Consider the following 24,257-nt stretch of genomic DNA (forward strand, 5'->3'; position numbering starts at 1 on the left):
TCCTCACTGCAGGTCCTTGTTGATAAATAGAAGAACTATTCTGTCCGGCGTGGGAAAATGAAACGTCTTCTGGGTTTTATGATGCGCGTAGCATGGAACAACGCAGAATTTTTTTTTGTAAGGGGATTTTTGTCATGTAAGTTAACGGACTTTGAGTGTCTACAATATGTCATTTTGTTCTTCATATCTGTCAGGACTGGCTGCCCAAAGGACGTGAGCTGCCTGTGAGAGCAGAATGGTAACAGAACCCGAGGAGCAAATTTCATCCCCAACCAGCAACTCCTACTTTAGGCAAAGTGAGTTCCAACAAGAGAAGGGGGTGAAATGAACCCAAGAGCGTCCAGACACACAAAGCAGTTAAAAATAAAAACAATAGTAAACAGCGCCTGCTTAGAGAAGAGGAAGGCGTGGCTAAAGAGCGCTCTCTTGCGCTTGCTCAGTATTGGCTTTGGGTTGGTTCGCGAGACTCGGGAGTGCGCCTGCGCCTGCGCCTGGTGGGGGTGGGGTTTAGGCTGTGTGGAAGGCGTGCTGTCGTGATTGCATCTCCCGCTCATTTCCAGAGAAAGCGGGCGATTTTTGACGAGTTGGAACGAGGCAATGGGCATTGTTTGTCAAAGGCCAAGACGTGATTTCAGGGCTTTAGGAGAGCTACCCACACTGAACCTGGAACTCCTCTCTACGTCAACAAAACTGGTAACGAGCAAGACCTTAGACAACTTGCTCCTCAGAGGGTGGCTACTCTACCTTCCCTACAAAAGCAACAAGGGTAACAAAACTTGTGTGATAATGTTTGTGTTTCTCTCTTGTTTCATGAACTACGTTTTAAACCTTTAAAAGACAATTACCTATTTTGGTACACCCTCACACCTTAGGTGTGGATACTACATATGGTCACGGACTTCAGCTTTGACTTCATTTCCAGCCACTGCTCTCTAGCCTGTCTCTGGGTTGAGTCTCAAAACTTTGAAGTGTAAACTTTGGAGTTCATTATTTACAGAGTCCATTTTTTTCCTACTGGGGTTCTACTGGCCGATGTGCCCATTTTCCAACTCTCCAGGGCCCTACTGAGTATGTTGCTTTGTCCAAACACAAGAGTTAATTTTTTCATAAAACCTGGCTGCAGTTCCAAGGCAAGCAATTAGATATGCCCTTTCTTTCCAAGTCAGAATAGTTAATCCTCTGAAACCATAGACTACAGGTAGCAGAACAATCTTATGTCCCTTCTACACTACAACCTTTGGCTTCATTTTTTACACTTGAATGCAGTAAGCCTTTGATTAACCATGCTCAACTCTTGGAAACCTCTACTGAGATGGACTTTTTCTTTCTATACTTCACATAAGAAATAAAAATGGAAAGCTTTTATGGAGCAAGAATGAGATGGGAAACAAGTCATTTGGCTGTTTCCTAATCCAACATTCTAGCAGACATTGCTAATCTGTTAAAGCACAAACCTTATGTTACTACTAAGCTCTGCTCCAGACAACCACTACTAATTGTTTGGATTTGGCTACAGTTGTTGTCCTGTTTCTGGAGCATTTCACACTGAGCCCAAATCTCTTCTACTTTTAATATTTATATATATTTTTAATACAATCATCTTAATCAGACCTTTGAAGAGTAAAAGTGATTCAGTTATTGTTCAATATTCTGATTTACTTTTCCTACCATGCTTAGTAATGACAAAAAATACACAGTATTTTTTATTCACTCATTTACTCTTTATCAAACATATATGCCAGATTTTTTGCTTGGTCCTGGGGAAAGAATCCTAACCCTTAAGTCTTGAGGTGGAAGGAGATGAACAGAAAATAAGAGAATAATATGACAGAGGTGTGCAAAGGATTTAACACATCATTATTCCCTACTCCCAGACCCCCATCTCACACACACACACACACACACACACACACAGTTTGTCCTCACAAGTTGCACAGGATCTTGACTGTCTATAGATAAAAGTTCAAACTTTTCTTAGGTTAAATTAAACTTCTTAGGCTGGCATTCAGGATCTTCAATAATCTGTATCATTGCTTACTTTCAAGTAACATATGCTCTTGCTTAATTGAACTACAATTCAATCAAATACAGTTCCCTTGATTTCCTGTATTACTGCCATTTCCCTTCATCTGTAATGCTTACCTTCCCACCTCCTTTTTTCCCCTTCTTTCTAGTCACCACATATGTTGTCTTACCTACCATTCATAAAACACTATGCATCCCATAAAACTTTTCTTTATTATCCCTATGTTATTTTCCTAGGGTTGCTGTAACAAATATCCACAAACTTGGTGGTTTAAAACCATAGAAATTTAGTCTTTTACAGTTATGGACCATGCTCCCTCCAGAGGCTCTAAGGGACAATCTGTTTCTTTCCTCTTTCAGCTTCTGTCAGCATTTGGTGACTACTGGCATCTCTTGGCTTGTGGTTGTATCCTGCCTCTGTAGTCACATTGCCTTCTCCATTTTGTGTGTGTCTCCCTCTGTTTCTGTCTTATAAAAATACATGTTATTGCATTTAGTAGCACAAGAATTGGACTGTAGTGGACGCTGTGATGTACCACCAGCTGTCCCCCTCCAGGAATGAAGGACTTACTCCACCCAGCTCCTGGAAGTGCTGCCAGCAGAAAATGCTCAGTAGTCAGCCTCCACTTGGATTGCCTAGGTTGAAGGAGCTACCTCACTGAAGGTCATACCTCCTTTCTGGGTTTGCCTGGATCCAGTGACTGATTGACATAGACGTCAAAGGCTCAGATTCTTTGCACCAGCTCAGCATAACTCAACATAACTACAAAGGGTCATGCAATCTTTAGAACTCCTTGTAGAGTCAACTGCAGCCTCCCTTGGTACTGCATCATAGTTCAACCTCTTCCTTTGCTTACTCCTGCTCTTTCCCCGTTCTCTTCCAGGGGTTGATCATAAGAGCACTTCTTATTAATACCGTAATACAGTACAGGTCTATTCCTGAGGAACTTAACCTTTACCATCGTTCTTCTGGGCCCTCAGCTTAGTATTAACAGGACACTGCTATAAAAATGGGATAGGCAGGATAAGACCCCCAACTGAGGCTTAATTCTGCCACTAACTAGCTTTTTGAGCTTGGCTACACTCTAAATTCTCTTATTCATACAAGTTTTTATTTTGAATGTTTATTATACGACATATTTTGGTAAACAAAACTCAGTTCCTTTCCTCAAGGAGCTTAAAGGTCTAATGATTCTTAGGTTGTTTATATTATGAAAGGACTGAACTTGAATTGTATTTCTAAACTTTTTGTTAATTTAAGTCCCCATCTCAAGCTCCGTAGTCTCCATTCCATTCAGGTTGAGAATCACTCTAGGAACCAAGAATATTTGGTTAAGATTTATTTTATGAAAATAAGATTCTTTCATTTTGCAAACAGAAAATTATATAATGTGATAATAGATATGCCTTTTCAAACTGTACCTCTCAAGCCTTAGTGATTTTGATAGCACCCGAGGAACTACTGGACAGTCTCTTTGAGTTCAGTCAGGACAGAAACCATATTAGTTATTTAAACATAGAAGTTAATATTAAGAATCTATAGTATTAAGAATCTATAAAGCTAAATAGAAAGAATCTATAATATTAAGAATCTATAAAGCTAAATAGAAAACTGAAAATGGGAAAGGAGAATACTAAGGCACTACAACTGCCACTACTAAGGCTCGAGCAACTAAAATAAAATTGAAGTGACTTAGAAGCTTAGGGAAGAGGTCCCATGGACCTGAGACCCAGACTTCTGAGGAGGGGTACTGCCAGGTTGGTGATAATAGTTCTGGAGCAGGAAGACTTCATAAGACTGGTTTGGCAAGTTTGGAACAACTGCAAACTAGATTCAGATGTTGCTATGGAAAGATGCTGCTGGGCTGAGTAAGTATTAGGACAATGCTAACAAAAATGGCATACCTAGGAAGCGTGGAGGAAGCAAACAGGAAGCAGAGGAACAAATTAATTCTTCCCTTAGGATTACTTTTCAGCAGAGTCCAATGTGGAGCCACCTGGCAACGCAGAAATGTGGTTTACAAGGTTCCAACCTTAGCATCAGAAAGTGGGGTTAGAAGTCTTGGTTTTGGGGGTGCCTGGGTGGCTCAGTCGTTAAGCATCTGCCTTCGGCTCAGATCATGATCCCAGGGTCCTGGTATGGAGCCCCGCATCAGGCTCCCTACTCTGTGGGAAGCCTGCTTCTCTTTCCCCCATTCCCCCTGCTTGTGTTTCCTCTCTCGCTGTGTCTCTCTCTGTCAAATAAATAAATAAAATCTTAAAAAAAATAGAAGTCTGGGTTTTGGAGCTTAGAGACAATAGCTTGATAACTGGCACAATCTCTAAAAGATTTTGAGATTTAATATTCTACTTGTGTGCTTGTAGACCTGCAAAGACCTGTAGACCTGTAATTATCAAGTAAGAATCTTTATGGTTTGTCTTTTTTTTTGGTGTGTTTTCTTTTTATGTACCTTGATTCAGAGAATAAATAACTTGTTTCAGATTTTTGGTCTTCTACTTTATTGCTTTACTTGAATTGATGGATGTACCAATTTTAGTCCTGTTGTTGTGTTGTTGTGATTTTTTTTTTTATTCTTATGTTAATCCCCATACATTACATCATTAGTTTTAGATGAAGTGTTCCATGATTCATTGTTTGTGCATAACACCCAGTGCTCCATGCAGAATGTGCCCTCCTCAATACCCACCACCAGGCTAACCCATCCTCCCACCCCCCTCCCCTCTAGAACCCTGTTTGTTTTTCAGAGTCCATCGTCTCTCATGGTTCGTCTACCCCTCCGATTTCCCCTGCTTCATTCTTCCCCTCCCACTACCTTCTTCTTCTTTTTTTTCTTAACATATATTGCATTATTTGTTTCAGAGGTACAGATCTGAGATTCAGCAGTCTTGCACAATTCACAGCGCTTACCAGAGCACATACCCTCCCCAATGTCTATCACCCAGCCACCCCATCCCTCCCACCCCACCCCCCACTCCAGCAACCCTCAGTTTGTTTCCTGCAATTAAGAATTCCTCATATCAGTGAGATCATATGATACATGTCTTTCTCTGTTTGACTTATTTCACTCAACATAATACCCTCCAGTTCCATCCACGTCATTGCAAATGGCAAGATCTCATTCCTTTTGATGGCTGCATAATATTCCATTGTATATATATACCACATCTTCTTTATCCATTCATCTGTCGATGGACATCTTGGCTCTTTCCACAGTTTGACTATTGTGGACATTGCTGCTATAAACATCGGGGTACATGTACCCCTTCGGATCCCTACTTTTGTATCTTTGGGGTAAATACCCAGTAGTGCAATTGCTGGATCATATGGTAGCTCTATTTTCAACTTTTTGAGGAACCTCCATACAGTTTTCCAGAGTGGCTGCACCAGCTTGCATTCCCACCAACAGTGTAGGAGGGTTCCCCTTTCTCCGCATCCCCGCCAACATCTGTCGTTTCCTGACTTGTTAATTTTAGCCATTCTGACTGGTGTGAGGTGGTATCTCATTGAGGTTTTGATTTGGATTTCCCTGATGCCGAGCGATATTGAGCACTTTTTCATGTCTGTTGGCCTTTTGGATGTCTTCTTTGGAAAAATGTCTGTTCATGTCTTCTGCCCATTTCTTGATTGGATTCTTTGTTCTTTGGGTGTTGAGTTTGATGAGTTCTTTATAGATTTTGGATACTAGCCCTTTATCTGATATGTCATTTGCAAATATCTTCTCCCATTCTTTCGGTTGTCTTTTGGTTTTGTTGACTGTTTCTTTGCTTTGCAAAAGCTTTTTATCTTGATGAAGTCCCAATAGTTCATTTTTGCCCTTGCTTCCCTTGCCTTTGGCGATGTTTCTAGGAAGAAGTTGCTGCGGCTGAGGTCAAAGAGGTTGCTGCCTGTGTTCTCCTTTAGGATGTTGATGGACTCCTGTCTCACATTGAGGTCTTTCAACCATTTGGAGTCTATTTTTGTGTGTGGTGTAAGGAAATGGTCCAGTTTCATTCTTCTGCATGTAGCTATCCAATTTTCCCAACACCATTTGTTGAAGAGACTGTCTTTGTTCCATTGGACATTCTTTCCTGCTTTGTCGAAGATTAGTTGACCATAGAGTTGAGGGTCCATTTCTGGGCTCTCTATTCTGTTCCATTGATCTATGTGTCTGTTTTTGTGCCAGTACCATGCTGTCTTGATGATGACAGCTTTGTAATAGAGCTTGAAGTCCGGAATTGTGATGCCGCCGGCTTTGCTTTTCTTTTTTAACATTCCTCTGGCTATGCAGGGTCTTTTCTGGTTCCATACAAATTTTAGGATGATTTGTTCCATTTCTTTGAAAAAAGTGGATGGTATTTTGATAGGGATTGCATTGAATGTGTAGATTGCTCTAGGTAGCATTGACATCTTCACAATATTTATTCTTCCAATCCATGAGCATGGAACGTTTTTCCATTTCTTTGTGTCTTCCTCGATTTCTTTCATGAGTATTTTATAGTTTTCTGAGTACAGATCCTTTGTCTCTTTGGTTAGATTTATTCCTAGGTATCTTATGGTTTTGGGTGCAATTGTAAATGGGATTGACTCCTTAATTTCTGTTTCTTCGGTCTTGTTGTTGGTGTATAGGAATGCCACTGACTTCTGTGCATTGATTTTATATCCTGCCACTTTACTGAATTCCTGTATGAGTTCTAGCAGTTTTGGGGTGGAGTCTTTGGGGTTTTCCACATGAAGTATCATATCATCTGCAAAGAGTGAGAGTTTGACTTCTTCTTTGCCGATTTGGATGCCTTTGATTTCTTTTTGTTGTCTGATTGCTGTGGCTAGGACTTCCAATACTATGTTGAATAGCAGTGGTGATAGTGGACATCCCTGCCGTGTTCCTGACCTTAGGGGGAAAGGTCTCAGTTTTTCCCCATTGAGAATAATATTTGCTGTAGGTTTTTCATAGATGGCTTTTATGATACTGAGGTATGTACCCTCGATCCCTATACTCTGAAGAGTTTTGATCAAGAAAGGATGCTGTACTTTGTCAAAAGCTTTTTCTGCATCTATTGAGAGGATCATATGATTCTTGTTCTTTCTTTTGTTAATGTATTGTATCACATTTATTGATTTGCGGATGTTGAACCAACCTTGCAGCCCAGGGATAAATCCCACTTGGTCATGGTGAATAATCCTTTTAATGTACTGTTGGATCCTATTGGCTAGTATTTTGGTGAGAATTTTTGCATCCATGTTCATCAGGGATATTGGTCTGTAATTCTCCTTTTTGATGGGGTCTTTGTCTGGTTTGGGGATCAAGGTAATGCTGGCCTCATAAAATGAGTTTGGAAGTTTTCCTTCCGTTTCTATTTTTTGGAACAGTTTCAGAAGAATAGGTATTAATTCTTCTTGAAATGTTTGGTAGAATTCCCCTGGGAAGCCATCTGGCCCTGGGCTTTTGTTTTTTGGGAGATTTTTGATGACTGCTTCAATTTCCTTAGTGGTTATAGGTCTGTTCAGGTTTTCTATTTCATCCTGGTTCAGTTTTGGTCGTTGATACATCTCTAGGAATGCATCCATCTCTTCCAGGTTATCTAATTTGCTGCCATAGAGTTGCTCATAATATGTTCTTATAATTGTTTGTATTTCTTTGGTGTTGGTTGTGATCTCTCCTCTTTCATTCATGATTTTGTTGATTTGGGTCATTTCTCTTTTCTTTTTGATAAGTCTGGCCAGGGGTTTATCAATCTTGTTAATTCTTTCAAAGAACCAGCTCCTAGTTTCGTTGATCTGTTCTACTGTTCTTTTAGTTTCTATTTCATTGATTTCTGCTCTGATCTTTATTATTTCTCTTCTCCTGCTGGGTTTAGGCTTTATTTGCTGTTCTTTGTCCAGCTCCTTTAGGTGTAGGGTTAGGTTGTGTACTTGAGACTTTTCTTGTTTCTTGAGAAAGGCTTGTATTGCTATATGCTTTCCTCTTAGGACTGCCTTTGCTGCATCCCAAAGATTTTGAACAATTGTGTTTTCATTTTCATTGGTTTCCATGTATTTTTTTAATTCTTCTTTAATTTCCTGGTTGACCCATTCATTCTTCAGTAGGATGCTCTTTAGCCTCCATGTATTTGAGTTCTTTCCGACTTTCCTCTTGTGATTGAGTTCTAGTTTCAAAGTATTTTGGTCTGAAAATAGGCAGGGAATGATCCCAATCTTTTGGTACCAGTTGAGACCTGATTTATGACCTAGGATGTGATCTATTCTGGAGAATGTTCCATGGGCACTAGAGAAGAATGTGTATTCCGTTGCTTTGGGGTGGAATGTTCTGAATATGTCTGTGAAGTCCATTTGTTCCAGTGTGTCATTTAAAGTCTTTATTTCCTTTTTGATCTTTTGCTTAGACGATCTGTCCATTTCAGTGAGGGGGATGTTAAAGTCCCCCACTATTATTGTATTGTTGTCGATGTGTTTCTTTGCTTTTGTTATTAATTCCCTATATAATTGGCTTTTCCCATGTTAGGGGCATAGATATTTACAATTGTTAGATCTTCTTGTTGGATAGATCCTTTAAGTATGATGTTGTGTCCTTCCTCATCTCTTATTACAGTCTTTGGTTTAAAATCTAATTTGTCTGATATAAGGATTGCCACCCCAGCTTTCTTTTGGTGTCCATTAGCATGGTAAATGGTTTTCCACCCCTTCACTTTCAATCTGGGAGTGTCTTTGGTTCTAAAATGAGTCTCTTGCAGACAGCATATCGATGGGTCTTGTTTTTTAATCCAGTCTGTTAGCCTGTGTCTTTTGATTGGGGCATTTAGCCCATTTACATTCAGGGTAACTATTGAAAGATAGGAATTTAGTGCCATTGTATTGCCTGTAAGGTGACTGTTACCGTATATTGTCTGTGTTCCTTTCTGGTCTATGTTGCTTTTAGGCTCTCTCTTTGCTTAGAGGACCCCTTTCAAGATTTCCTGTAGGGCTGGTTTTGTGTTTGCAAATTCCTTTAGTTTTTGTTTGTCCTGGAAGCTTTTTATCTCTCCTTCTATTTTCAATGACAGCCTAGCTGGATAGAGTATTCTTGGCTGCATATTTTTCTCATTTAGTGCTCTGAATATATCCTGCCAGTCCTTTCTGGCCTGCCAGGTCTCTGTGGATAGGTCTGTTGCCAATCTAATGTTCTACCCTTGTAGGTTACATATCTCTTCTCCCGAGCTGCTTTCAGGATTTTCTCTTTGTCTATGAGACTCGTAAGTTTTACTATTAGATGTCGGGGTGTTGACCTATTTTTATTGATTTCGAGAGGGGTTCTCTGTGCTTCCTGGATTTTCATGCCTGTTTCTTTCCCCAAATTAGGGAAGTTCTCTGCTATAATTTGCTCCATTATACCTTCTGCCCCTCTCTCTCTTTCTTCTTCTTCTGGGATCCCAGTTATTCTAATATTGTTTCGTCTTATGGTATCGCTTATCTCTCGAATTCTGCCCTCGTGATCCAGTAGTTGTTTATCTCTCTTTTTCTCAGCTTCTTTATTTTCCATCATTTCATCTTCTATATTACTGATTCTCTCTTCTGCCTCATTTATTCTAGCACTTAGCGCCCCCATTTTTGATTGCACCTCATTAATAGCCTTTTTGATTTCTACTTGGTTGGATTTTAGCTCTTTTACTTCTCCGGAAAGGGTTTCTCTAATAACTTCCATATTTTTTTCAAGCCCAGCTAGTATCTTTAAAGTGATGATTCTGAACTCTAGATCTGACATCGTACTAATGTCCGTATTGAGTAGGTCCCTGGCAGTTGGTACTACCTCTTGTTCTTTTTGTTGAGGTGATTTTTTCCGTCTTGTCATTTTGTGCAGAGGAGAATAGATTAATGAGAGAACAAAATGCTAGCAGAGTAACCACGTCCCCAGAAAATATACTCTAAACAAATCAGAAAAGACCTGAAGCAGTGGGATAAGAAAAGAAAAAAGAGAAAAAAGAAAAAGAAAAAAAAAGAAAAAGATAAAGATAAGAACAAAAACAAACAAAACAAAACAACAACAATAAAAAAAAAACAGAATGTGATCAAATATGATCAGGCTGGTATATAGATCAGTGCCACTCACTAGATTTGGGGTGTATTTTGGTCTTTTAGAAGAAAGTGCCTCCCAAAATTTTAAAGAAAGAAAAACTTATATATGTACAAATATAAGGGTTGATATGATGAAGGGATGGAATATGACTGTAAAAATGGGAATTATAAAAAATTTTATCAAAGGAATTGATAAGAAGTTGTTTGAAAAAAGAAAGAAGAGGATTTCGAAAAAGAAAAAAGAAAAAGAAAAAAAGGAGAGGATGTGATTAGGCAGGGGAATAGAAAACACCATATACTAGAGATTTAGGGTATATTTTAATCTGTTAGAAGAAACTATCTCAAAATTTTAAAGAGAGAACAACTTATATATATAAGCCAAAAATATGGGTAACTACTATGAAGGGATAGAATATGACTCTAAAAATTAAAAATAAAAATGTTTTTTTTTAGAAAAAAGGGATTGATAAGATGTTGGTTGAAAAAGGGAAAAATAAAAATTCAAAAAGAAATAAAAAGACAAAAAGACAGTTAAAAAAATTAACTTTTAAAGACTAAAGAATCATGGTAAAAAAGCCGTGAATTCTATGTGCAGTAGTCCCCTAGCGTTGGAGTTCTGCCGTTCTCATTGATCGGTAAACTTGGTCTTGGCTGGCTGTTCTCGCTGATCTTCTGGGGAGGGGCCTGTTGCCGTGGTTTCCAAATGTCTCTGCCGGAGGCGGAATTGCCCCGCCCTTGCCCGGTCTGGGCTAAGTAATCTGCTCCGGTTTGCTCTCCGAGGCTTTTGTTCCCTGCGAGCTTTCCGTACAGCTTTGGAGGCGGAGAGTGAAAATGGCGGCCTCCCAATCTCTGCCCCGGAGGAGCAGAGAACTCGGGGCCCCACTTCTCAGTGAGCCCCCAGAGAAAAGCCATCAGTCACTCCCATCTCCCCGGTCTCCGGCCCCACTCGTGCTCACCCGGCCTGTGACTGCGCGTTTCTATCTCTGGCACCCAACCCCGGGTGGAGTCTCCAAACCCAGCAGATCCCTGCGGTGCACTCCCGCGCCGCTCCTCCCGGGGAAGAAGGTGAGTCTCCCCGGATCTGCCGCTTGTTGGGTCCCTGCTGGAGGAGCAGGGGCCCGACTGTGCCGCGGATCACGGTTTATGGCAACCCCGAGCTGAGCGCCCGCGCCTGGGCTCCGCCTCTGCAGCCGGCTTCCCTGCTCCGATACCTGGGAGTCTGCCACACTCAGGCACCCCCGGTCTTGCTGTGACCCCGAGGGTCCTGAGACCACACTGTCCCGGAGGGGTCCACCCCCCGCTTAGCCACCAGAGTGACGTCCCTCGGCGGAGCAGACTTTTAAAAGTTCCGATTTTGTGCTCCGCGGCTCTATCACTTGCCAGAAGCGGCCGACGGAGGCCCCTCCCCCGCCATCTATCCTCCCGAATATCGCCTCGGATTCACTTCTCCGCACGTCCTACCTTCCAGAAAGTGGTTGCTTTTCTGATGAGAGAGTTGTTGCTCTTCTTTTCTTCGATCTCCTGTTGAGTTTGTAGGTGTTCAGAATGGTTTGATCCCTATCCAGCTGAATTCCTGAGAGGAGACGAAATCCAGGTCTCCTACTCCTCCGCCATCTTGCTCCGCCCCCTGATTTTGTTGTTTATAAGAATTAAAAATAATCCCATTATTCTGTGAGATATTTTTAATAAATAAGGGCTCCTGGGTTTCCTAAAATAGTGTAATTGTTTTGATTACAAGTTAGAGCACTTGGCCTATTATTCCAAGTGACTCTTCCAAATTTTAAGTGTTTCCACACACTAAATTTTATTTAGTTTTATGATTTTTTTCTTTGTATAGTGAATCTGGGTTTTAAAAACATTTTTCACACTATGGAGCATTTAACTGGTCTTCTGTTAGAATAGCTTTTTTAAGGCTAAGCTACTGCTTGAATTCCAAACTTGGTTAAACATTCTTATTATTCCCATTTTAACATGGTTTAATATACTACTCTTTAATGTGAAAACATTATTTCTCACAAGGAGTTCTCATGAAAGTAGACTTTATATAAAATGTGGTATTAAACTTATAGTAGGAAATGATCAAATAAATAGAAAATATTAAAAATGAGGTTCAAAAGTGGAATGGTGGTTTAATTAGCTGAAGAGTACTTAAAAATGTCTGTTGACATTAACAAACATATGAAAATTAGTTATTTAGTCACTTCTGTTTATCAATTGAAACTTTATTTTAAAGAATAATCAATGAAAACACTTTTATTTTCTATATAAAATATATGTGATGGTCCAAAAATACTCATTATCTAGGATCCAAATTGTGAAAATAGGTTCTAGTTAAACTTAATGAAAGGTAGTACTCATGCCAGACCCCCAAATACTGCAAATTCTTTTCCATAGGTAAATTTATAAATACCTCAACATGCTTGCTGAAAGTCCACCCTGAACAGGCAGTTCATATATGGGTTCTTTAATTCTCATTTTGGGAAATCACTGTTCTTAAGACATGTTCAAATGGTTCTACTTTATTACTGCAGGTGTCCTCTTTCAAACAGGACTTCCAAGGATAAGATTGTTTTGTTCTCTTAGAATTCTTAATTCAGATACTCCAAACTCATTTATTAACCTACTAGAGAGTTCCTGTCAAGGAAGTCAGAACTTGGCTTTAACTGATCTGGTTGCCACCTGATTATTAGTTCATGTTGAACTGATTTGTTTTTCTGAACATATCTAACATATGTTAAGCTGTATGGAATAAAGCTCACACAGTGTAGCTTAGCCAAAAATAACCTATTGGCTGGTAATTTTTAGAACTTTCACTATTTCTATAAATAGTAGAAGCAAGGTATTCTAGTATTTAATATGTGGCCTCTTTATAGTCACTGAAGGGATTATTTAGTTTGTGAATAAACTGAAGCCCTGTCTTGGGTTTTTCCTTTTTGTTCCTGCTCTAGACATTTTTCCCACCTTTTTAACTCAGGGTAGGTGGATAAAAGTGAGGTGAAACAAACACTATGCTATTTTTATTGTTGTTTTTATTTTATTGGCTCAGATAAAATATTTCTTAAGAGTTTGAAGGCATTACTTTGAAGGTCCTGGCTTATCTAAGGATTTTATTTTCTCTATTTTCCACTATTTCTTTAGATCACTGAAAGTAGATCTCAATGATCTCAACATTAGTTTCTTAAATGTCAAGATAGATTATAATTTATGCATGTTTGAGGTATTTTAGGACTAAATTTTTAAAGAAAAGCATTTTCATTTTTAAAAGTATATTTTGAATGTAGCATTTCATGTTAAACTTTTTCAGTAATTTCTGTTTCAATATTTATTTTTAATTTTGAACTTATTTATAAGACTTGTTAGCAGAGTCTGCTAATTATCCCCAATGTCCATTCTTCCCTTTTCCCTTTTAGCAATAGAAGCTGCTGATTTCTAGCTGGGCACATGGCCCTAAGCTAGAGATGATGTTTCCCAACCTTGTTAGAACTAGATGTGGTTACACGTCTAAATTTTTACCTATGGTGTGTGAATAGAAATTATAATGTACCTTCTGAGTCTTGCCTTTAAAAAATTGGGTATGTAGATCCCTCTTTTATTCCATTCTTCTATAGACTGGACCTTAACTGTCGTGATAGTGAGCCAGCTTCAACCATGCAGATAAAGGCAGTACTCTGAGGGGAAAAATAATGTGGAAGGGCCCTGGTCCCTGGGTGACATCAAGGAGCAGTGTGCCTTCCAATTTCACTCCACTAGCCTAGCTCTGAATGTTACATGGAAGAGCAACAAACTTCTACTTTATTTGAGCTACTGTATTTGGGGGTCTTTTGTTACAAAAGATTAGTTCTTAACATAATAGTACAGACAGGATTTTAAGTAAATATTTTTCTGATGACTTGGAGTTTCAAAGGAGACTCTAGAGGTCAAGGCTTTATAGACTTGGTAAAGGTGAATTGTCTATCCATTTCTTAGCCACCTATTTTGAAATTTCCTTATGGTATGAATGGCTCTGCTAATGGTGAAGAACCAAATGTTGAAGATATATGTGAAAAGTTTGAATAAAATTGTTTCATCAAGCTCTAAATGGAACAAAGCAGTATTTCTAGATTTCTATGTAATCTTATATGTGATTTAAGTATATAACTAAATTTAATGAATTTCATATTATTAATAGGTATATGATGATTCCATTTATATACATAAAAGTTTATATATTCATTTTGAAAAAAAAAAAAACCTTTTTTAATTGGATTTGCCATTGAGAAAATAGGACATCACTTTATATCCAGGGTAGCCTTATATCTAGCTATATATGATGGCACATAAATGTGTCATAAACCATGGCTTACTTAGGTAAGGAGGCATAAATCAACATTTTTCTCTCCTTTTGATATTTAAATATACCAAATAATACGAAATTGAGGTCTCTACCTCTATTTTTCAAACCTCTGATATAGAATGTGTATCACAAAAATATGGTTAACATTTTAACAGTTCTTATCCCTTGAATTTCTTCCTAATGGTGGATTATGTATTTCTGGGATTTAAATAGCTGGCATTTAAAACTTAATTTTGATGGAGTACTTTTTGTTTTTGGATATTGCATGGTTGATAATAGTTGATTAGCTTTTAAAATATCTTTTGAATAATGATCTTTCTAATTTAACTTGTAATGAGACACATTAGCTTACTAACCTGAATCTTTCATCATTTTTTACTTTAATTTTATCTTTAAGAATTTTAATAATAATAATTTAGAAATAAATGAAAATGCTTATTAATACAGTTATCTTACTGACTGAAATATTGTAAATGTGTGTGTCTGTCTACCTATCTTTCTAGAATTTCTAATTGAATCTTTTAAAAATAGTTTCTCTTTCTCTGTAGAACTTCCCCATATGTTTACTTATCATGTCTTTTTTTAAGTATTTGAACGTATTTATAACAGCCTCTTTAATGTCTTTTTTGCTACTTCCAACATCTGGGACATTTTGAGACCTTTTTCTATTGACTCCTTTTTATCTTAATATGGGTCAGATTTTAATTTTCTTAAATGTAACATTTTTTAAATTTTATACTGGACATTGTGGATGGTAGGTTGTAGGGATTCTGTATTATATTGTCTTCCTTTGGGTGTTGAGTGTCTTTCCTCTGGCAAATAAATTTGCTAGTTAAATTAGTAGAAGATCCTTTTAGTTGTTAGAACTAGAATTTTGGTTTGTTAGTGTAGGTCTATTTCATTCTTGTCCTTAGTCCTAGGATTTGTCTCTTCTTTAAGGTTGTGGTTCTTACTGTTAAGGAATACCCGTTTGGGTATGGCAGAGTTGCATTTGAGCACCTGAGGAACTCTGCAAAATCTTTTCATTCCCTTTGGTCTGAATACAGCATTTTCCAGGTTTGTGCAACTTCTCTTTTTTTCCATTCAACTATTAGCAGCTACTGTCTGTTGACCTCATGGAGTCTCAGTTTGAAATGCATGATTTGCATGTTGGCCAAAGCCCTGAGGAAACTCCTAGTCATACTTTTGTGTAACCCCTCATCACAACTTTGTCCTTCATGAATCCTGCCCCGTAAATTCCAGTTGCTTCAATACCTCAACCTCCAATATTTGCCTGTCAGCTCAGTGAGGCCGATACTTTCTACTGGAGCTCTTCCTCACGGCACTGTGGTACAGAAAGAGCCCCAAAGCTCCCCTGATATGTTTCTTTTTTGTACTACTGGCAGTCCAATTTATAAAAGCAGTAAATCATATATTTTTCCAAATAGATTTATGTAAAATCTCATGAAGCTTTTTTTTAAATTTGCTTTTCTTTACAAAAGGTAGAAGAGGAAGAAAAACTTTCCAAATCATTTTATGAAACCAGTTATTACTCTGACACCAAAACCAGATAAAGGTATTGCAAGGGAACTACAGACTGATACCTTTGTGAATGTGAAGCCCCAAATTCTTCCACAACATGAATTCAGCAAACATATAAAAAGGATTATACACTGTGATTAAGTGGGGTTTATTCCAGGAATGCAAGGGTGATTAGCATACGAAAGCCAATCAGTATAATAGACCATATTAATAAAATAAACATAAAGACCTGTGATCACCTCAAAAGATACAGAAAAAGCATTTAAAGAAAATTGAGCACCTTTTCATGATAAAAATACTCAACATACTAGAAATAACAGGAAATGTCTTCAACTTTGTAAAGGGCATCTATGAAAAATACAAAGCTAACATTTCACTTAAGTAATCACTTAAAGTGAAAGTGATAATTTTACTCCTAAGATTAACAAGCAATGTCTACTCTACTCATTTCTATTCACCATTGTACTGAAGGAACAAGCTAGGACAATTAGATGAGAAAAAGGAATATAAGTCATACAGATTGGAAAGGAAGAAATAAAACTACCTGTATTCACAGATGACATGACGTTGTATATAGAAAATCCTAAGGAATGCACACACATACAAATTATCAGAATAAATGAGTTCAGCAAGGATGCAGTGTACATAATCAGTATGCAAAACTCTATTCTGTATCTGTTCATTTAGCAATAAATAATCCAAAAATGAAATTAAGACAACTTTATTTATTGTAACATAAAAAAAGATAAAATATTTAGGAATAAATTTAATAAAAGAAGTGTGAGACTTATACACTGAAAACTATAAAACATCACTGAAAAAATAAAAAAAGACCTAAATAAATAGAAATACATGAATTGGAAGACTTAATATTGTTTTTTTTTTTTTTTTAAAGATTTTATTTGAGAGAGAGAAAGAGCACAAGAGGGGGGAGCGGGAGAGGGAGAAGCAGACTCCCTGCTGAGCAGGTAGCCCGATGCGGGACTCGATCCTGGGACTCCAGGATCATGACCTGAGCCTAAGGCAGTCGCTTAACCAACTGAGCCACCCAGACGCCCAAGACTTAATATTGTTAAGATGGAAAATCCTTTCTAAATTGATCAAGAGAGTGATGTAATCCCTTTTAAAATACAAAGTGCCTTTTTTGCTAGAATTGACAGGACAGTCTTCAAATTCATATGGACAGAAAAGGGACCCAGAGTAGTGAAACAATGTTGAAAAAGAACAAAGTTAGAGCAGAGACACTTCTTAATTTCAAAATTTACCTCAAAGTAATAGTACTCAAAACTGTGTGAGACTATATGAAGATTGACATACAGATCAGTTAGAGTCCAGAAATGTGCTGGGACAACTAGATATCTATATGCATAAAAATGAAGTTGGACCCCGTATCTTATATACAAAAATTTAACTCCAAAATGTATCAAAGACCTGGATGTAAGAGCTCAAACTATGAAACTGTTATAACAAAACATAGACATAAACCTTTGAGACCTTGGATTAGGTAATTGTTTCCTAGGGTTGACACTAAAAGCACAAGTATAAAGGAAAAAGATACATAAATTGGATTTCATTAAAATTTTACACTAATATTCATAGTAGCATTTCTTATAATAGCCAAAAGGTGGACACATTCCAAATGTTCATCACCTGAAGATTGGATAAATAAAATGTGTTATATCCATAGTATGGAATAATTTTTTGCCAAAAAAAAAGGAAGTACTGATTGTGCTATAACATGGATGAACCTTGAAAACATACTAAATGAAAGAAGCAGACATAATAGAGTACATATTGCATGATTCCTTTTGTCAGAAATGTCCAAAATATGCAAATCCATGGAAACCAAATGTAGATTAGTGGTTGCCAGAGGAGGGGGAATGTGGAATGACTTCTCATTGATACTGGTTTTTGTGGTATAATAAAAAATAAATATTTGCTGTTTGTCCTGTGTTCCTAGCAGAGAACTCCTAAAAGTCTTGGAATTTACTCTTATTAAAAGAAAATTCAGAGCTTTACTTGATATGAGTATTATATTGGGTGAGAAACACACTCTTTGTAAACAAGGAGACCTCAAACTCAAAAGTGGTATGAAGCTCAGAGGCATGACATTACAGGATGGCTTATAAAGTGAAAATGAGGAAGTTGTTTAACCTTTACAATAATTGATTATTACAATGGAGATTTTCAGATGGCAGGGATTGGTTAAAAGTGATTATCTTATACTATTTTAGGAAGATGACTTAAGTTTTATTTATGATTATCTGAGACATTTACAAGAAATAATCTAAATTAAGTTTTGCTTACATTCATGAAATAAGCTAGATTAAGTTTTGTTTACATGATTTTGTCTGCTGCCTGAGGGAATCTTCAACCTGGTCTCCATTTTATTTTATTTTGACACTGTCTTTTGTATGGTAATGAAATGATTCCTAGGGGAATCCTAGAGTTGGTGGCCAGAGGGTTAGAACTTTCAGCCTCACCCACTGACTTTCCAGGGAAAGGAGAGGGGTAGAGATTGAATTCAGTCAACAATGGCCAATGATTTAATCAGCACTGCCTACAATATAAAATACCATTACAAATCGCTGAATAGAGTTCTGAGAGTTTCTAGGTTGGTAAACATATTGATGTGCTGGGAATGTGGCATCCCTGAGAGTGCATGGAAACTTTGTGCCAGCCCTCTCCCCCATACCTTGTTCTGTGTATTCCATTTGGCTGTTCCTGGGTTGTATCCTTTATAATAAACCAGAATATGTAAGTGAAGTGCTTTTTTGAGTTCTGTGAGCTATTTTAGTGAATTATTGAACATGATAGGTTATGGGAACTTCTGAATTTGTAGTTGGCTAGGCAGAAGTGTGGAATAGCCTGAGCACCCCATTTGCACCCAGCATCTGAAGTAGACAGTATTGTGGGACTGAGTTCATAACCTGTGGGGTCTGTTGGACACCCACTCGGTGTTGGAGAATTTGTTGGTGTGGAGAAAACTCTACATAGTTGGTGTCAGAAGAAAGAACCACACGTTTCATTTTGGGATGGTGAAAATGTTCTGGAATTAGATAGAGGTGACCATTGTACAACTTTGAGAATATACTAAAAGGCACTGAACTATACACTTAAAATTACTCTGCTTTATCATTCACAACACAGTCCATGGTGTATAGGGCACTTACCAACCCACCTGATCCCTTCATGTCCTCTTGTTCTAAGGACCTGTAAGGACGAGTTGACACCTAGCCTGGCTGTTCCCAGGCCCTGGGTTCTGTGACCAAGCCAAATACTTCTAGCTCTTGTGTGTGAGATGAGGCAGTGGTATAATTTCCACCTGGCCCTGTGGGAGTGGTGCTGTGTACCCATCCTTTCCTCTTTCTTGACATCCAAAAAAAGAAATAAAAATTTCTCTGCTTTGAGGATGCAGGAGCCAACCTGAAAGAACCAATAGTCAAAGATGGAATAATTTGAGCAACAAAATAAATAGCAATAGTATTGAGTTATAGCCCATAGAATAAAATAGATATTTGTGAGTCAATACTGATACAAATAAATAATTGAATAAATAAACGAAGGACAAAAGACATATATTTTTTTTTACAAAACAATTCCAAATAATAAATGTAAAAATAATGAGGGAAATAGAAAATCATAGCACAGCACAGTAATGATTCATGTACTGATGAATGCTAAAATTAGGGGGCAACACTGTAAGGAGAAACAGGATATTTGCATAGCCTGTATCTCTTCCCAAGTATTTATTAATTATTCTGGTGACTTAACATATGTGTACAAATGCTTTGATACTCCTCTCTCTGAGGTTGAGTTTAATTCTCCCCCCTTCAGGGTGATCAGGATTTTAGGGACTTCTAATAAATAGAATGGAAAGGGGAAAATAGTAATTTTATCATTAAAAAACTGGCTGACATTATTTTAATCAAATGATTAAGTTTACCATCACTAGATAAGTAATGTTGATATACCTTGTGATATCATGTGATGATAACCTCTATAGTAGTCACAAAAATTCCTAACCCTGATGTAGTCATGAGAAAAAAATCAAGCAAGCCCAAATTGAGAAACATTCTACAAAATACCATACTGGTACCTTACAAAAGTATCAAAGTCATGAAAAACAAAGAAAGACTAAGGAATTCACAGATATTGGAGGAGACTAAGTAGACATCAAGACTATCTTGATATCCTGGTTTGGATCCTGGAACAAAAAAAGAGCATTACTAAAAAAACTGATGAAATCTGAATTTTAGTTAATAGTATTGCACCCATTTTGACTTCCTAGTTTTGATAAATTTATCATGTTTATGTAAGATGTTAAGATTGGGAGGTTAAAGGAAGTTGTACCTTCTTTATAATATTTTTGTAAATATAAACTTTTTTCAAAATAAAGTTTTAAATATTACTATAATTTGTATGCTCTAAATTGCCTCTTTTTCTTTATCAGGTAAATCCCTCAGAAAGAATCCTCTTAAAAATAATACATGACCAGGGCCATCTGGGTGGTTCACCCCACATTGGGGTCCCTGCTCAGTGGGGAGCCTGTTTCTCCCTCTCCCTCTGCTCCCCTGCTCCTGCTCTCTCTCAACCGCTGTCTCTCTCTCTATCTCAAATAAATAAATAAAATCTTAAAAAAAAATTATGTGACTAAAAAAAAAAAATACATGGCCAACCCTGAATTCTATGGGCTATTTATTTTTGTTATGTAAAAGAAAGTCTTTACAACCCTCATCAAACTAATTATTATATTTTAAAACCTGTAACAATGTATTTCTGTTCCCATGATTCCCCAAGTTTGAAAATTTGAGTGTTACAGAGTTCTTGTTCTATTAAATAATTTGAACATATATTTAAATTCAGGTGTCATATTTCAATTTTTTTTTTTAAAGGTTTTATTTATTTATTTGAGAGAGAGCACAAGTGATCACAGAGGAAGAGGGAAAAGACTCACTGCTGAGTGGAGAGCCCCATGCGGGGCTGGATCCCAGGACCCTGAAATCATGACCTCAGCTGAAGGCAGATGCTTAACCGGCTGAGCCACCCAGGTACCCCTCAATTTATTTTAATTTAAAATATAATGTAGATTATTTTGCCTTTCAATGATAAAAATCAGATTAAACTAATGTTATGCTGTTAAGAGTTAATATTTATTTACATTTTGTAGTCTACCAGTTTCCAAAAGTTTCTTGAATTAGGTTAGAGTAAAAACACACACATAGTTATTTAAAAGCCATGTTTGAGAAAAATATTTAAAGACATGGAAAGGTAGTTGTTATATTAAAAATAGTTACATCGTTTCTACAATATTTTCATAGTTTTGTTAGAATAAATACATAACCTGGAAGAACATATACCAAAATTTTAACAGGAGTAATCATCTTCGAGTTGTGGTATTTAAAATTTTTCTTTTCCCTTTCTGCATTTTCAAAAGTATGTACAATGGGGGCTCCTGGGTGGCTCAGTCGGTTAAGCGGCTGCCTTCGGCTCAGGTCATGATCCCAGGGTCCTGGGATCGAGCCCCGCATTGGGCTCCTTGCTCAGCGGGGAGCCTGCTTCTCCCTCTCCCTCTGCCTGCCTCTCTGCCTACTTGTTCTCTCTCTCTGTCAAATAAATAAATAAAATCTTAAAAAAAAAATTATGTACAATGTATGTCATTACTTTTGCAATCAGAAAAACATAATAAATCTTAAAAACATGCCTGTATACATATAATAGGATAGGTAATGACATTGGAACACAGAGAAAAAGTAAATACATTTTGTTCTCCTGAATAAATGAACCTAAAATTTACAAGTTTGTTCACTTCCTGTGGCTCATAAAACAGCTACAAATTGTTCATGCTTAGTGTTTAAATTTACACATACATGTTCAAACACAGATGCAATCTCACAAATGTCTACATTAACACAATAGATTCATGCCCTATATTTAGGGCAATGAGTTCCTCAAGTTCTCAAAGAAATTATACTGAATATTTTAATATATGACTGGCCATTATATTATACAATAACACCCCATTTAGGCAGTGTTTTAGAGATAATATAGAATTTTAAAAATAACTAGGCTTAATTCTATAAATATCAAAGCTTTTGGTTTAGTTTTTTAGAATGAGAATATTTGTGTAATGCTTGATTGGCTCCCCTTACTTAAATCCTATTTAAATCTCAAATATTGACTTAAACTGTGATGCATTGACACATTGTTGAGTATATTGTGTTATCATTCATTAAAACTGAATGCCTTCAGATTGTTTAGGAAACCCAAAAAGAAAACAAAATCTGGTCTACTCTTTCTAAATGGTCTACCAGCTTTTACTTCTCACTGGCTATTGGGTCCACATATAATACTTAATTGTTGGAGTCTACATGTAATTCTGCTTGTCCTGTCATATAACGTTCACGGATTTCATGATAGGCCTTTCAGACTTTTTTTAAATTTTATTTTATTATGTTATATTAATCACCATACATTACATCATTAGTTTTTGATGTAGTGTTCCATGATTCATTGTTTGCGTATAACACCCAGTGCTCCATGCAGTACGTGCCCTCTTTAATACCCATCACCAGGCTAACCCATCCCCCCACACCCTCCCCTCTAGAACCCTCAGTTTGTTTCTCAGAGTCCATAGTCTCTTATGGTTTGTCTCCCCCTCCAAATACCTCCCCCCTTCATTTTTCCCTTCCTACTATCTTCTTCTTTTTTTTTTTTTACATATAATGTATTATTTGTTTCAGAGGTACAGGTCTGTGATTCAACAATCTTACACAATTCACAGCACTCACCATAGCGCATACCCTCCCCAGTGTCTATCACCCAGTCACCTCATCCCTTCCACCCCCCACCACTCCAACATCTCTCAGTTTGTTTCCTGAGATTAAGAATTCCTCATATCAGTGAGGTCATATGATACATGTCTTTCTCTGATTGACTTATTTCGCTCAGCATAATACCCTCTAGTTCCATCCACATCGTTGCAAATGGCAAGATTTTGTTTTTGGTTTTTTTTTTTTTTTTGATGGCTGTATAATAGATAATTGTATATATATATATACCACATCTTCTTTATCCATTCACCTGTTGATGGATATCTTGGCTCTTTGCATAGTTTGGCTATTGTGGACATTGCTGCTATAAACACTGGGGTGCACGTACCCCTTCGGATCACTACATTTCAGACTTTTTTTTTAAAGCAGCTTTTAGTACAGATGAGAGATTGTCAGAGGTCTGACCTGAGATAAGTGGAAGCATTATTGCATTTTTACAGCTACCTTGTTTTAAAGAAACTTACTAAATAACTTGAGAGTAGTGCTTGCTTGTGATCTAAAAACAAATTTTTATATTTTTGCAAGTCTTTATTGCAAACACTTTAGTTGAAATACATGTAGTGAAGTCTTTTATTAGGCGTCATACTTGGCTCTTCTGTGGTAAGGCACTTAACTTCTCTTGTGGAGATAACTGCACCTATCCTGTAAGGTTTTGAGGGAATTAAATGAAATGTAAATGTAAAGTGTTTAACACAGTGCCTGGGGCATAATAAATGTACAATGATTTTTATCTGAGAAAGAGAAACTGAAAGGGTCAGTGTGGCTGGAGAGTGAGGCAGAATGCTGTGCCATTGGAGGAGGAGACGTAGGCAAGGGCCAAGTCAGGCTGTGTTCGGATTTTTGGACTGTGTTCTGTGGTAAGGTAAGAGACACCGAAGGGTTTTAAACAAGGTGTGACATGATCATATTTGCATTTTGAAAAGAACATGCAGGCTGCTGTTTGGAGACTGGAAAACAGAGGAGTCAGGGTACATGGTCTTTTCCTTGGGCTGTATGTTTATGAGTTGGACATCTTTCATTTAAACCAATGTTTGTAAATCCTTCCCATGAGTACACACCTGGAATCTTAGCTTCTTAACTTTTATTTTGACGTAGTCACAGCACACTTGCAAGCCATGCAGCAACTTTATTGTTGTTGCTTTAAGACTTGAGGTAATCTCCACATCCAGCCTGCAGCTCAAACCCACAACCCCAAGATTAAGAATTGCATGCTCCACCGACTGGGCCAGCCAGGCGCCCGTTATTGGTATGCTTTGAACAAACTTGTCAGTGTGGGGCCATCCACATTTGGTAATGGATAGGCAGGATGCCAACAAAGCAGACCGGCCTTTCATGCGGCTCTGCAGTATGATGCATACTACTTTTGATTTCCTTGTTCTGCCCCCCTGGAGTCTCAGGTAATGTCTGCCTTTTGCATGGACGCTTTGTTTCCCCTCCAGGTTTTATTACTTTAGTCCCCAGGGAAGAAATGACAACTCAGTAACATAGGTGCTATCATTTGTGTATTCCCTACCCATCT

At 37.5% G+C, this 24,257-nt stretch overlaps 1 long non-coding RNA gene across 1 annotated transcript; it reads left to right on the top strand.

Annotated features, from left to right (window-relative positions):
• The first annotated feature begins 205 nt into the window (after nt 1–205).
• LOC118017038 lies at nt 206–3,557 on the top strand. Its single transcript, XR_004681033.1, has 3 exons — nt 206–296; nt 561–766; nt 2,526–3,557. It is a non-coding gene; the product is annotated as an uncharacterized LOC118017038 (long non-coding RNA).
• Nucleotides 3,558–24,257: the final 20,700 nt, after the last annotated feature.

This window comes from Mirounga leonina, unplaced genomic scaffold (genome assembly GCF_011800145.1).
Source record: "Mirounga leonina isolate KUSES-001 unplaced genomic scaffold, KU_Mleo_1.0 Mir_168, whole genome shotgun sequence".
Classification (NCBI taxonomy): Eukaryota; Metazoa; Chordata; class Mammalia; order Carnivora; family Phocidae; genus Mirounga; species Mirounga leonina.